This window comes from Girardinichthys multiradiatus, chromosome 8 (genome assembly GCF_021462225.1).
Source record: "Girardinichthys multiradiatus isolate DD_20200921_A chromosome 8, DD_fGirMul_XY1, whole genome shotgun sequence".
Taxonomy (NCBI): Eukaryota; Metazoa; Chordata; class Actinopteri; order Cyprinodontiformes; family Goodeidae; genus Girardinichthys; species Girardinichthys multiradiatus.
In genome coordinates, this window is record NC_061801.1 from 2842995 (window position 1) to 2857663 (window position 14669).

At 39.3% G+C, this 14669-nt stretch overlaps 1 protein-coding gene across 1 annotated transcript in view; it reads left to right on the forward strand.

Moving 5' to 3' along the window:
• The first annotated feature begins 8049 nt into the window (after positions 1-8049).
• The window catches only part of nek6 (NIMA-related kinase 6), a 29548-nt gene continuing 22928 nt past the window's right edge, over positions 8050-14669 (forward strand). Inside the window, exon 1 of the mRNA XM_047372021.1 lies at positions 8050-8294. The gene's annotated coding sequence lies outside the window, so the exon portion shown is untranslated. The remainder of the gene's footprint in view (positions 8295-14669) is intronic.

A 14669-nucleotide genomic window follows, 5' to 3' on the forward strand; every position in this document is an offset into this window, starting at 1 on the left:
AGCTTTTCTACAGTCTCTCCTGGCATCCCGAGTATCTTCATTCAGCCAGGGTTCACGCTTGGATTTTGAAAGTCTAATTTTCAGTGGTGCCACCAAATCCAAAGCGACTCTACTGGTGCAATAAAACCAGCTGCTGAGTTCCTCAGTGTTATTTTCCACAGCTTCTTGGATGGTACAGTTCTGATTAAAAACAGAAGAAAACTGACCAGCAGTAGAAGGGTTAAGAACACGGCAAAACCGAGCTGCAACGCATGCCTTAGCTTTAGCACAGGACAGTGTTATCTCAAATAAAACAGGAATATGATCTGAAAATAATGGGTCACCAATCACTAAATTGGGAACTGGTAGACCATAAGATAAAACCAAATCAAGGGTGTGTCCAAACTCATGAGTAGCACCAGTCACAGACTGCACAAGATTAAAAGAATCAATAACATTAAGAAAAGACTGAGCCATAGGTGAAGTGGGACAACAGACATGAATATTAAAATCTCCAACAATGAGAACTTGGTCATACCTTGGCATGATATCAGCCAAGAAATCAGAAAGGTCATTCATAAAGTTTTCGGTGGCCGATAGACCACCGCACACAGCACAGTGTGAGAGCTGCCAAGTTCAAATAGGCTAAGCTCAAAGCTACCAAACGAGGCTAGAGGCAACTGCTTACAAGTAAAACAACTTTTAAAAACAGTCACTATTCCTCCACCAGAGCCCGACATCCTGGGAGAATTAAAATAGCCGCAGTTCTGCGGTACAAGTTTATTAAAAATGCTGGAGTCACCCGAGCCACTTACCCATGATTCTGTTATGATTAAAACATCCAATCCTTGAGAGGAAAATAAATACTTAATGATGAAAGTTTTATTTGCCAGCGACCTGGTATTTACCAAACCGATCCTGGCAGAGATCAGTGAGTCTACACCATCAACTGGCGTCTGGTACACCCGGCAAAGAGGCCGCAAGTTGCTGGGGTTCACCCTGCGTCTACAGGGCCGAGGAACGCAGGAGATGCAGCAAAAGACAACTGGTTTATCATATTAATCACCAATGCAAAAACCCTTACTGCAAAAACAAAAGTGTCCTGAGAGTGAGGGTGGCAGTGAGGGTAGGATTTTAGAGAAAGATTTAACTTTAAAAGGTTTACAGCATGGACAGCAAACACAACTCTTCAGAGCTTCATCAAGGCAAGTTTATTTACAGGTCCTTCTCAAAATATTAGCATATTGTGATAAAGTTCATTATTTTCCATAATGTCATGATGAAAATTTAACATTCATATATTATAGATTCATTGCACACTAACTGAAATATTTCAGGTCTTTTATTGTCTTAATACGGATGATTTTGGCATACAGCTCATGAAAACCCAAAATTCCTATCTCACAAAATTAGCATATCATTAAAAGGGTCTCTAAACGAGCTATGAACCTAATCATCTGAATCAACGAGTTAACTCTAAACACCTGCAAAAGATTCCTGAGGCCTTTAAAACTCCCAGCCTGGTTCATCACTCAAAACCCCAATCATGGGTAAGACTGCCGACCTGACTGCTGTCCAGAAGGCCACTATTGACACCCTCAAGCAAGAGGGTAAGACACAGAAAGAAATTTCTGAACGAATAGGCTGTTCCCAGAGTGCTGTATCAAGGCACCTCAGTGGGAAGTCTGTGGGAAGGAAAAAGTGTGGCAGAAAACGCTGCACAACGAGAAGAGGTGACCGGACCCTGAGGAAGATTGTAGAGAAGGGCCGATTCCAGACCTTGGGGGACCTGCGGAAGCAGTGGACTGAGTCTGGAGTAGAAACATCCAGAGCCACCGTGCACAGGTGTGTGCAGGAAATGGGCTACAGGTGCCGCATTACCCAGGTCAAGCCACTTTTGAACCACAAACAGCGGCAGAAGCGCCTGACCTGGGCTACAGAGAAGCAGAACTGGACTGTTGCTCAGTCGTCCAAAGTACCTTTTTCGGATGAAAGCAAATTCTGCATGTCATTCGGAAATCAAGGTGCCAGAGTCTGGAGGAAGACTGGGGAGAAGGAAATGCCAAAATGCCAGAAGTCCAGTGTCAAGTACCCACAGTCAGTGATGGTCTGGGGTGCCGTGTCAGCTGCTGGTGTTGGTCCACTGTGTTTTATCAAGGGCAGGGTCAATGCAGCTAGCTATCAGGAGATTTTGGAGCACTTCATGCTTCCATCTGCTGAAAAGCTTTAAGGAGATGAAGATTTCATTTTTCAGCACGACCTGGCACCTGCTCACAGTGCCAAAACCACTGGTAAATGGTTTACTGACCATGGTATCACTGTGCTCAATTGGCCTGCCAACTCTCCTGACCTGAACCCCATAGAGAATCTGTGGGATATTGTGAAGAGAACGTTGAGAGACTCAAGACCCAACACTCTGGATGAGCTAAAGGCCACTATCGAAGCATCCTGGGCCTCCATAAGACCTCAGCAGTGCCACAGGCTGATTGCCTCCATGCCACGCCGCATTGAAGCAGTCATTTCTGCAAAAGGATTCCCGACCAAGTATTGAGTGCATAACTGGACATGATTATTTGAAGGATGACGTTTTTTGTATTAAAAACACTTTTCTTTTATTGGTCGGATGAAATATGCTAATTTTGTGAGATAGGAATTTTGGGTTTTCATGAGCTGTATGCCACAATCATCCGTATTAAGACAATAAAAGACCTGAAATATTTCAGTTAGTGTGCAATGAATCTAAAATATATGAATGTTACATTTTCATCATGACATTATGAAAAATAATGAACTTTATCACAATATGCTAATATTTTGAGAAGGACCTGTATATAGTACATTTCAGTAGCAAGGCAATTCAAAGTGATGCACATGAAAATAGGGAAAGAGACATAATAGGAAATTATATTATTTAACAAACACAAATAATTAAGGGAATAAAAATGAATAATTAAAATGATAAGATGATACAAAAAAAGATAAAAATGAAAAATAATGATAAAATGATAAGGAAATGAAAGGAAAGTTGGATTGAAAACTTAACTAGTAATGTTTAGATGGCACAATCAAAGGTCACTCTAAAAAAAAAATAAGTGTTTAATCTTGATTCAAAGTAACTTAGGTTTTCAGCGCTTTTACAATTTTCTGGGTGTTTTTTCCAGGTTAGTGGAGCATAAGAACTAAAAGCTGCTTCTCCATGTTTGGTTCTGGTTCTGGGTATGCAGAGTAGATTTGACCCAGAAGACCTGAGAGGTCTGGGTGGTTGATACACTGACAACAAGTCTGTAATGTATTTTGGTGCTAAGCCATTCAATGATTTATAGACTAACAGAAGTATTTTAAAGTCTATTCTCTGAGCTACAGGGAGCCAGTGTAGGAACTTTAGAACTGAGGTGATGTTCTCCACTTTCTTAGTTCTAGCGAGGACGGGTGCAGTAGCATTCTGGATCAACTGCAGCTGTCTGATCTACGTTTTAGGCAGACCTGTGAAGACACTGTTGCAGTAATCAATTCTACTAAAGATGAACGCATGAATTAGTTTTTTAAGCCCGGGGGTCTGCGTAGGAGACAGGGAGAGAAGACAGGGAGAGAAGATTTTCAAGTTTCTACAAAAAATTGTCTGGGAGGTATAACCCTGTGAAAACGTGGATCATTTTGACCAATTTTTCCTGAGTGAAGAAGAATTTTTCACTCTTAAACAAACCTACTTCCTGAGGAAACGATAAAAAGTATTCAAACATTTTTTGGACCGCAGGTATCAGCAGGCATCGGTGAACAATTTGAGTTTGAGAGAACAAAGCAGAGACACAAAGAGAACAAAGAAGCACTGGTCCAGGAGTACTTTCTATGGGAAGGAAAAGTAAATGTTAATGGATGTAGCTCCTTTAGTTGTTTCACCTAAAAGGAAAGAACAGATAAACTCTGAGCCAGTTTTCAAGGTTAGAGTCTGAAAGAGAGCACATAGAGTTAGTCACAGTAGAAGCTCAGTCAATTGCCATGTCTAGGAGAGAGAAAGTTTTAAGCCTAGCCTTAAAAGCAGACAGTTTGTCCATCTAGAGCCCACTGATGGTCATTGTTATACTAAAAACCACAACGATTGCGATACCTCTCTCTGTCAGATTGACCATAACCATTGGAAAAGAGAGTGGGTCATACAGGTAGCAGAAATGGAGGGTGTGTTTGCACCTCAACCATAACTGAGCCGGTTTAGGCTAAACCTGACTCCCCCTTACTCCATCCAACAGGGAGGGAAGAAGACAGAGGTAAAAAAATAAGGAAGATAGCTCAGGATAACCTAAGCCACCAACTATAAGCTTTATCAAAAAGGAAAGTTTTAAGCCTAGCCTTAAAAGTAGACAGGGTGTCTGCCTCATGGACCAAAACTGAGAGCTGGTTCCACAGGAGAGGAGCCTGATAACTAAAGGATCTGCCTCTCATTATACTTCTAGAGACTCTAGGAACCACCAGTAAACCTGCAGTCTGAGAACGAAGTGCTCTGTTAGGAACATATGGACCAATCAGATCTCTGATGTATGATGGAGCTAGATCATATGTGAGGAGGAGAATTTTAAATTCTATTCTGGATTTAACAGGGAGCCAATGAAGGGTATGCTAAAATAGGAGAAATATGATCTATCTTTTTAATTGTCATCAGAACTCTTGCTGCAGCATTCTGAATCAGCTGAAGGCTTTTAACTGCATTTTGTGGACATCCTGATGGTAAAGAATTACAATAGTCCAGCCTTGAAGTAACAAATGCATGGACTAGTTTTTTCAGCATCACTCCTGGATAGGATATTTCTAATTTTGGCAATGTTCTGGAGATGAAAGAAGGAAATCCTAGAAACCTGTTTAATATGGGATTTAAATGACATGTCCTGGTCAAAAATAACACCAAGGTTTTTTACTTTATTACCGGAGGTCAATTTAATGCCATCCAGGTTAAGTGATTGACTAAGCAGTTTCTTTTTTAAAGACTCCGGTCCAAAGACGACAACTTCTGTCTTGTCTGAAATTAGAAGCAGAAAATGTCAGGTTCTGTGTTCGGATCAGACCAAAGCGCAGACAAGAGCTTGGGAGCAGCATGTTTGTAAGAGTCTTCAGATTTTATTTCCAGAGGTATTTACAAACCAAAATAAAAACATCTAGGCAAAATAAACCACAAGAGACCATAAATCAAAAACCAACATGTCACACCGTGACAGTCATCCAAGTTTTTATGTCTTCAAGACATGCTTGTAGTCTAACTGGTTGGACTCATCAGGATTCATGGATAAGTAAAGTTGAGTGTCATCAGCGTAACAGTGAAAATTTATTCTATACTGCCAGATAATTTTACCTATTGGAAGCATATATATAGTAAAGAGAATTGGCCCAAGTACTGAACCCTGTGGTCAGTGGCGTGCACAGCACAGACATTTTGGGGGGCAGGTGCTCAAGTGGAAAAAAAGGTTACCTTGTGCGGCACAAGGAGTTGTTGGTTGCCTTTGTAGTGTGAGATTTATTACAGGCACAACATGAACATAATTTTTATGTATTACTAAGCACCCCCAAAACAAACTGTCCTGTGGGTTGAAGGGAAATGACCACTCAGGAAAAAAAACCTCAAAACAAGAATTCATTTGACAGAATTCTTAAGATTAATAAGGCAACAAAATTATCATAGACTGATTTAAATTTAGATTACTGATTCACAACCTAAACTTCCTGAGTCAAATTTGAAACTTACGTTATCCTTCATTTTTTTTTCTTTTTACACACTGAACACAACGTGTTTGTCTTGACCATATTATTCTGTACTTTTATCACAAAATTTCTTCAGCACCAAATAACCTTATGCTGTAGCAAAGCAGGTTACACTGCCAAATTTACTAGGTAGGTCACACTAAATGAGTTATCTTCAGTAACCAGTGACCATTCTACACCATAAATCAAATATACCCAGAAAATGTTTTGTAAAATCTTTATAGTCAAAATGAAACCAACATCAGAGAATATGATCATAAGAAGAATCATCTATACTTCTGCAAGTAGCCAGTGTGATATATGACAGAAATTATTCTTAGAGAATAAAAATGAATGAGATTACAAGTCCTGAGAACTGATGTCTGCTATTTAGAAAATATAATATTCTGATCACATCATCATTTTTACACACACAGAAGTAGAAAATACAACTTAGCCTACATGCCCCACATTTACTGAACTTTATTAAAGGTATTTTAGTTGTGTATGAATTGTAATGTTAACCAGCTTATTTGGCCATATTTGCAATAAAAAAAAAAACAGAAGTCATCATGGACCATAATAGCAAATGTAATACGTACATCTGTGAGATAGATTAGAATTGATATTTTTCTTCTAATTTAATCTAAGAGTTAAAACGTAGACATTCTCCTGGCGCCTGGTGGCGGCCATAGAAGACATGGCGGGTAAAGGTATGTCATTGATTGGCCTGTTCTATTTAGATAAAATGGTGGCAGGTGAAGTTTTAAGTTTTTCATCTGAAGTTTAAGAAGCAACTATATTCGTTTTGTTTGTTTCCTGGATGGTTAGCTGGCCTGTCAGCAGGGCAGGGCTCAATCTGACAGCGGAGGGGAGGAGAGGAGAGGAGAGAAGATGTAAGCTGGACCAGCGCAGGTCCAACTCTCCGCTCTGCACGCAGCCTGTCTCCGCTGAGAGACACACAAGCCAGGACACGAACGAGTGCTGGCGAAGGGAGGGGGGTGGGGGTGATTTCAAAATGTGGGGCACTGGTATTATAGGCCTTTAAATTGAGAAATTTCACCTTGGGCCCCACAATATACACTGTAAAAAAAGAAAAAAAAAGATTTCAGGAGGGCACTTTTTTCTCCAAAGGATAAAATGGCAGGTGCTCTAGCACTACCTAGCGTCTATCTGTGCACGTCCCTGCCTGTGGTACTCCAAAATTAACCCTGAAGTTTAAACATGATTCATTATTTACATGAACAAACTGGAATCTGTCAGACAGATAAGATTTAAACCAGCCTAGCGCTGTTCCCTACAACATATTCCAGTGTTTTAAAGAGAATATTATGGTCGACTGTATCAAATGCAGCACTGAGATCTAACAGAACCAGTACAGACACAAGTTCATTATTTGAGGCCATAAGAATATCATTAGTGACTTTCAGCAGAGCTGTTTCAGTGCTATGATGAGCTCTGAAACCTGACTGAAACTCTTCAAACAGATCATTGCTGTATAAATGCTCACACATTTGATTAGCAACTATTTTCTCAAGAATTTTAGATAAGAATGGAAGATTGGATATAGGTCTGTAATTTTTCAAGTCATCTCGATCAATCGGAGGTTTCTTAAGTAAAGGTTTAATTACAGCTAACTTAAAAGCCTGTGGTACATATCCATTTACTAAAGATAGGTTAATCATACCTAAAATGGGTCTGGTAATCAGAGGGAACACTTCCTTAAATAATTTGGTTGGGATTGTGTCTAACATACAAGTTGAAGGTTTAGATGAAGCTAATATTTCTGATAACTCAGGAAGGTCCACAGGATCAAAACAGTCCAAACACAAATCAGGTTCTGCAGTTATTTCCAATGTTGTCTCACTTGCTGAGGATGAAGTCTTGTCTTGTATATTCCGAGTCCATCAATAAATAAGCTTTATAGACGGTGATATAAAAAAAATCTGGCTGAGTTGGAAGATGAGGGTCTAAGAGTGAGGGGGAGGTTGGGGGTGCCTGTAATGTCTTCATACCCCTCAGAAAGTAGGGTAGGTAGTTGCGCCCTGGTCTAATGTGATATTCTAAATTTATGAGTGACTGAATTTTGGGTTTTTATGAGCTCTGTGCCATAATCATCATAAGGAATATATGTATAAGTTTCAGTTTTTTAAAAACTAAATACAAAAATGACGTCTTACTTACTTTTTGGGGAAGGGTTTAAATAATCGACACATTTGCATTTTATAGCTTTGACTAGTGAGTAATAGTTATTCTATACTTCTCCAAATTACGCTGAATTGTATCCGTTTTTCCTATAGGAGTGTTTAGAGCCCCCTATCACATGCTGGCAGAAGAGAAGGGGAGCGGCAACATCTGAGCTAGTTTGGAGGAAACGCTTGTCATATTTCCTCCCAATCACTTACCTCATAAACTTTTTCATTCAGAAAGTTTGCAACCTTCGCAGCAGCGTGTGGGGCAACGCAGCCACGCGTTCAGCCAAACACGGAGCCTGAGCGGGAGATATTTGTGGCGTAAAGAATTGGACAACTAGGACCAATGTAAACTGCCGACATTTCAAGTTCTCTGGAAGCAGGACGGGCTCCTCTCAGGTAAGACATGCAGCTAGCTAGCAGGGTCCTCGCAGAGTTAACGTGTTGACAGATCGTGTTGTGGATTATTCGCTTAGGGCGCTAAATTGTATGCTACTGTTATCTGATTTGAAACAATGGGCATGAAGTGACAGTCTACAACAGCAAAACAATACGCAAGCATTTAGGTACTCCACTGGAATTTAGGGCATTTACGATCTAAAAAAACGCATTTAGGGTTTGCATTTACACAGTCGAGGTATTAAGATAATTTTCTCTGCGAGGCAAGAGTGACCTATATATAAAATAATATTTAGGCGCACGTGTGTTGTTCAGAGTAAAATGTGACAGCATAATAGAAACCTGCTGACTACAGACTGCTTCGTGCTTGTGGTGATCAGTACGGTTTGCATGCTGCAGGGTGGGCGGGGATCAAACAGTGGTTTCTGAGAATGCCTGGGCTTTTTCAGATTTATCTTTTGAAAGCATTTTAGTGTAAATATTTAAATAATTCTGTACTATATGGTTTGTAATTTTGTTAAATTCTTATTTATGGTTATTCATTATTGTTTCTACCATTTATGTATCCTTCCTAATATTACCTTACTAGAGGTGCACCTTTAACCTGTCCTGCCATTGAAGCTATTTAATTTCCCCATAGAGGGATGATAAAGTTAATCTTATCTCTATATTAATAATTGTATGATTGTTGTAGAAGTTTATGTGCTCATTTACAGTAGCATTTAAGCATTACTATAGATTTCTCACAGTTTGTACTTTTAGGTTTGGATCTATGGATTATGAGAGGGTTGAGTTTGACGTTTTTCAACAAGTCTGGAGGTGACAATAACAGAAACAGAATAATTGGAGAAAGCTGAAGATCCAGGTCCAGTAAAACATATGAATTTCAGTTTGTCTGGAATGCACTGATCTGTATAAAACACAAACATAGCAGTGTGTTTCCTGATGAACCTCAGACACTGCTGTGTGTAACTAACTTAATGCCACTCAGATTGAAAGAAATGCTATTGAAAAGTCACCTATCACCGGGGCATACACAGGGCAGCCAGTATGTTTGCTTCTAGATGTCAGAACTTTCATTTTGGGGAACTTTTTCTGAGAATTCATGAATTCCTTCGAGCACAAATGGAACCTAATTTAGGCCACTGCCGGATATGTCACTCTTTGGCAACTAGTAACTGCCCCTTTCAGATTCCTCGCCCCCCCCCACCCTTATTTCCCCAAAGTAACTAACAACAATTAAACAAATAATACAGGGCCCTTAAAAGAGGTCAAAGGAAGAAACTAAACTCAAGCCATAACATAATATAACCTCAAAATAACTATTCAAACAAAATGAACTGATGTGTCACACAACGACAAAAGGTGGCTTAATTACTGGCTGATCAGACCAGACTGACACACACACATAGGACGGGGGAAGGAAAACATTCATTTACTACTTTAACAAAAAGGGGACTAAATCCAGTTAGTTTAAGAATCAACCTATATAATAACTAAACATAAAATTAACAAAATAAAAAAAATCACAAAGCAAAGAACTTATGCAAGAACAAATGACTCCATAGTTCTCCCCTATGGTGCAGCTCTGCATGGTATCACCAAATCAACACTTCCTGCTGAGTGTACTACCCAGAGTCCGTCTTTTTTGTCCTCCATAGTTACCGCATAGTTACAACAAATTTTAAAAAGTGTTCGACAGAATTTATTATACGATATACGCTACAATTAGAACTGATGTATTCCAATGTTGCCAAACAAATGAAATTACTCAAACAAAACTAAATGTTTGTGCTACAGTGAGTATGATGTATACATGAAACAAAGAAACTCAAAGTGAAAAGGTGTTGGTTACCAACTGTGTGGCTGCAGGTGTGGCCATCACAATCAGATTCTATTAGCCAACGTATTTCCCAGATTAGAAGGTTACTGGGCGACCTTGTGGGGCCTATACACTATGAAGCAGAAATAGTGACTGATTCAGTCAACTTCAGCTTCAGTTTGGGATTTTTAGTATCACTAAAAACGTTTTACGTGAATACATTCTTGGAAGATGTCCAATTTACATCTTCAGACCTTTGTGGTACATTAGAATGAATATTTTAGATTTTTGTAGACTAGTTAGTCCAAAGAGGACTTTTAACAGCTGAGAAAATAAAATAACTAATGGCAATATGTTATATTGATGAAATAAAAATATGGCTGCAATATTGATAAGAGGATTAATTTTTGCCTTTTTGTTTTTGCTTTTTTTGCGGCCATCTTTCTTCCTACCTCTTAGCTGTGAATGGTTCTCTTTTTGCAGATAATTGTTTCAGATGAGCACAAACATATTTGCAAACTGTAACCTTGGGTTGATTTATTGAGTCGATAACAAGCTAGATAGTACCACTTTATAAAGATCTCTGGTGTCAGGTTGTCAGGTTTAGTTAAGCCATAACAAATGTCTTTTTAACAGTGTGCCAAAAACATGGGATGGTTCTTCCCCTTCTTGGCACAAAAAATGAAATCAACCAATCAGTGGAAGAGGTGTTGTTTTGTAATTGGGGACCCAACATTTCTCCTAGGATGTGGTCTTGGCGAAGGGGTTTGTGTACCAACGTGCTTTATTTAAAGTGCGCATCAGGTAAATTAACTAAATCATGAAAATAAAATCACAGATCGCAGTTGTATACATGTTGTGCAATTATGATTGTTTGTTTGACCTTTAGCAACAATTAATAATGATAATTAACCATTAATAACAAAATTATGAAGAAAGTTAATCTATAAAATTTTCAGTCAGACTAATAAATCAGTGCACCACGTGATCAGGAATCATTCGCCATACAACTTTCAGTCTGTCAAGAATTGTCCTATGAAAACCAGCCCAATATGGCATGGTATAACAAACTATTTAACTAGGCTAGTACCTCTTCAACTAATACTACCAAGCAAAATTGAATTTACTTATAAAGGGCAAGGGAAACCAATAAAAATGATTAATTGATTACACAGTTCAGTTTGGATATTTATGTTTAAGAACAAAGGTTTATTTTGAGAAGTTTGGAAATGAGGCGTCAGGTGTGTGGTGCGTGTCGTAGACAGGCTTGGCATGGCAAACAATCTTCTCCAGCAAGGAGTAAACAGAAAAGAAGAGTATATATTGAGCATGACACAGGTAAAAGCAGTGAGACTAATAAGCATGAAGCAGATGGACCGAAAGAAGCTGATTATGGAGGCAGTGGCAGAGATTAGAAACAAAACATGACAGGAACTAAACAGAGAAATAATGACAATGAAACCAAAAGATAAATCTAAAAGTAACAGAACTAAAATGCACCATAAGCAGAGCAAATAACCTAAAGGAATGAACTAAACACCACCTGGTAAACATAAACAATCATGATTAGAGACAAGACCCAAAACATCAAATCATGACATGAGGTCAAATTTATCTGAAAACTAATTAAGAACAATTCACATGTGTTAAAAAAACCAATTCACAATTCAAGGTTAGATCAAAGAAAAAAAGGGTCAAAAGGATAGATAAAACATAATTTTATTAAAATAATGTTTTAAAGAATGATTTGCCAATTTAAAATTCAGTAAACTTTTTGACAATTGATTCTTAATGCTGTGTTGATTAGCCCTCAGTGCATGATTTTGGGTGGGCTACAAAATGAGGTTAACGGTTTAGGCTAACAACAGGAAAGGTTATTCACCAATCCTTTAAGTCACACTTGTACCTTTTAACTACCATTGATATAAATATTAAAGTGCACACGATTACTGGCGCCACGTTACGGCCGATCTGTGTTTAAACCACTCATTGAAGTAAAGTTTGTTGGAACTTTAATGCACAACTAAAGGCTTAATAGCCATTAGGATTAGTTCGGCAAGTAGACTGCTAGCACTCAAATAGTTTAACTTTTTAAACCACAAACAAAAGCAATCACCACTGAATAAACAATATTTAGGTTGTGTTATCCCAAACTTATTCTCTCTGTCCAGACACCACCTCTTACCTGAACCGATTTGATGAACAGGAGTGAATAAGGTCCAAAGGGCTTCAAGGGGCTTAGCGAAGGTGGCGGCTTAGTATGGCTGCTTGTTTGTGTGGCAGGGCGGTTGGCGATCACTGTAGCCATTTGGGGGGACCTCGGCATGGCTAACACATGTGGCAGGTGGGTATGGCTGCGAATCCTATGCCGTCTTCTCCCAGGGCAGCAGAAAGGAAACCGCTTGGCAATGTCTTTTTTGGGGAATCTGTAATTATATTTTCGGCTGGTAGGCAGCTGACCATGTTTTATGTTGGATCCAAGGATTCTTTGAAGAAATGGAGTCGAGGTTTAGACCCTCACACACGTTGCCTCTTATGCTGCTCTAATGGCGGGAAGCAAGATAGAGAAAGAATTCTGCTGTGTCCCAGAGTTTTATACTCTGACATTACGAGGATTTCAGTTGTGACTACTCCTTCCTAGGGCTGGCCTAAAAAATTGATTAATGCTGTACAGCAGGGGTCCCCAAACCCCGGATTCAGGTCCAAATCTGGACCCAGAGAGCGTTTTGTCCGGACTGCAAAGCATTTTCTAATTTACTATGTCGATATAGACATTTTATTCCTGTTGGACCTCCTGGAGACATCAACATCTGTTCTCTGGGAGGCAGGGAATTTTCAATTTAATTCAGTTTATTTATATAGCGCCAATTCACAACACATGTCGTCTCAAGGCACTTCAGAAAGTCAGGTACATACATTCCAATTAATCCTAACCATTGAACAGTGCAATCAAAGTTAGTTATTTATTCAAATTGGATAAAAAGTTTTTCTGTCTAAGGAAACCCAGCAGATTGCATCGAGTCAGTGACTTGTAGCATTCACTCCTGGATGAGCATGTAGAGACAGTGGACAGTCACTGGCGTTGACTTTGAAGCAATCCCTCATACTGAGCATGCATGAAGCGACAGTGGAGAGAAAAAAACTCCTTTTTAACAGGAAGAAACGTCCTGCAAAACCAGGCTCAGTGTGAGCGGCCATCTGCCACCACCGCCTGGGGGTTTGAGAGAACAGAGCAGAGACACAAAAGAACACAGAAGAACTGATCCAGGAGTACTTTCTATGGGAAGGAAAAGTAAATGTTAATGGATGTAGCTCCTTTAGTTGTTTCACCTAGAAAGAAAGAACAGATAAACTCTGAGCCAGTTTTCAAGGTTAGAGTCTGAAAGAGAGCACATAGAGTTAGTCACAGTAGAAGCTCAGTCAGTAGCTATGTTTAGGAGACAAGGTTAAACACAGAAAGACAGGGCCAAGTGGATCATTGGTAGAGGGTGAGCATTAAGTTGTTGCCAGCAGAAGCTTGGACGATGCCCCCCTCCAGAAAGGTGTCACAGGTAGACACAGAGTCAGGCCAGGTGTAGCTTCTAGGAAGAGAAAAGAGAGAGAACATAAAGTTAAAAGCTGAAATAACAGCAAATAATGCAAAATCGGAGAGTAGTATGAGAATGTAGTGAAGAGAGTGAAAGTGGTCATTATGTCCTCCAGCAGCCTAAGCCTATAGCAGCATAACTACAGAGATAGATCAGGATAACCTAAGCCACTAACTATAAGTTTATCAAAAAGGAAAGTTTTAAGTCTAACCTTAGGAGTAGACAGGGTGTCTGCCTCACGGACTAAAACTGGATGCTGGTTCCACAGGAGAGGAGCCTGATAACTAAAGGATCTGCCTCCCATTGTACTTCTAGAGAGTCTCGGAACCACCATTAAACATGCAGTCTGAGAACAAAGTGCTCTGTTAGGAATATATGGAACACTGCAGTGATGAGGTAAAATAATCTAATTCTCATCACATACGAAGAAAAAGGAAAACAAATGTCTTAAGGAATTAGAAGAAACCCTTAAACTGTTAGAAGATCTAACAGTGGTACATCTAGCTAGATCTGCCACTGACTTCAGCCGAAATCCAAGAAGCTCTCACAAGCATGTCCAATTAAAAGGCTCCAGGCCCAGATGGATTCTACAAAGAATTCTGGAATATTTTGGTTCCAATATTCCAAAGAATGTTGCAGGAAACCGAAGATAATAGCATATTTTCGCCAAATATAAATTCTGCCAACATCACTCTCCGGTTAAAACCAGGAAAAGACCCAGTACTTCCTACCAGCTACCATCCCATATCCCTTATTAACGTTGATCTCAAAATAATCTGTAAAGCCCTCGCAAAAAGAATAGAAAAGGGAACTCCTCTCATAATACATTCTGACCAAACTGGTTTTATAAAGGTGAGGCATTCATCCACAAATTCAGGTAGATTACTTAATTTAATAAACTATTCCTACAGTAAAAATATTGAGAACAATATATTATCTCTAGATGCAGAAAAAGCATTTGATAGA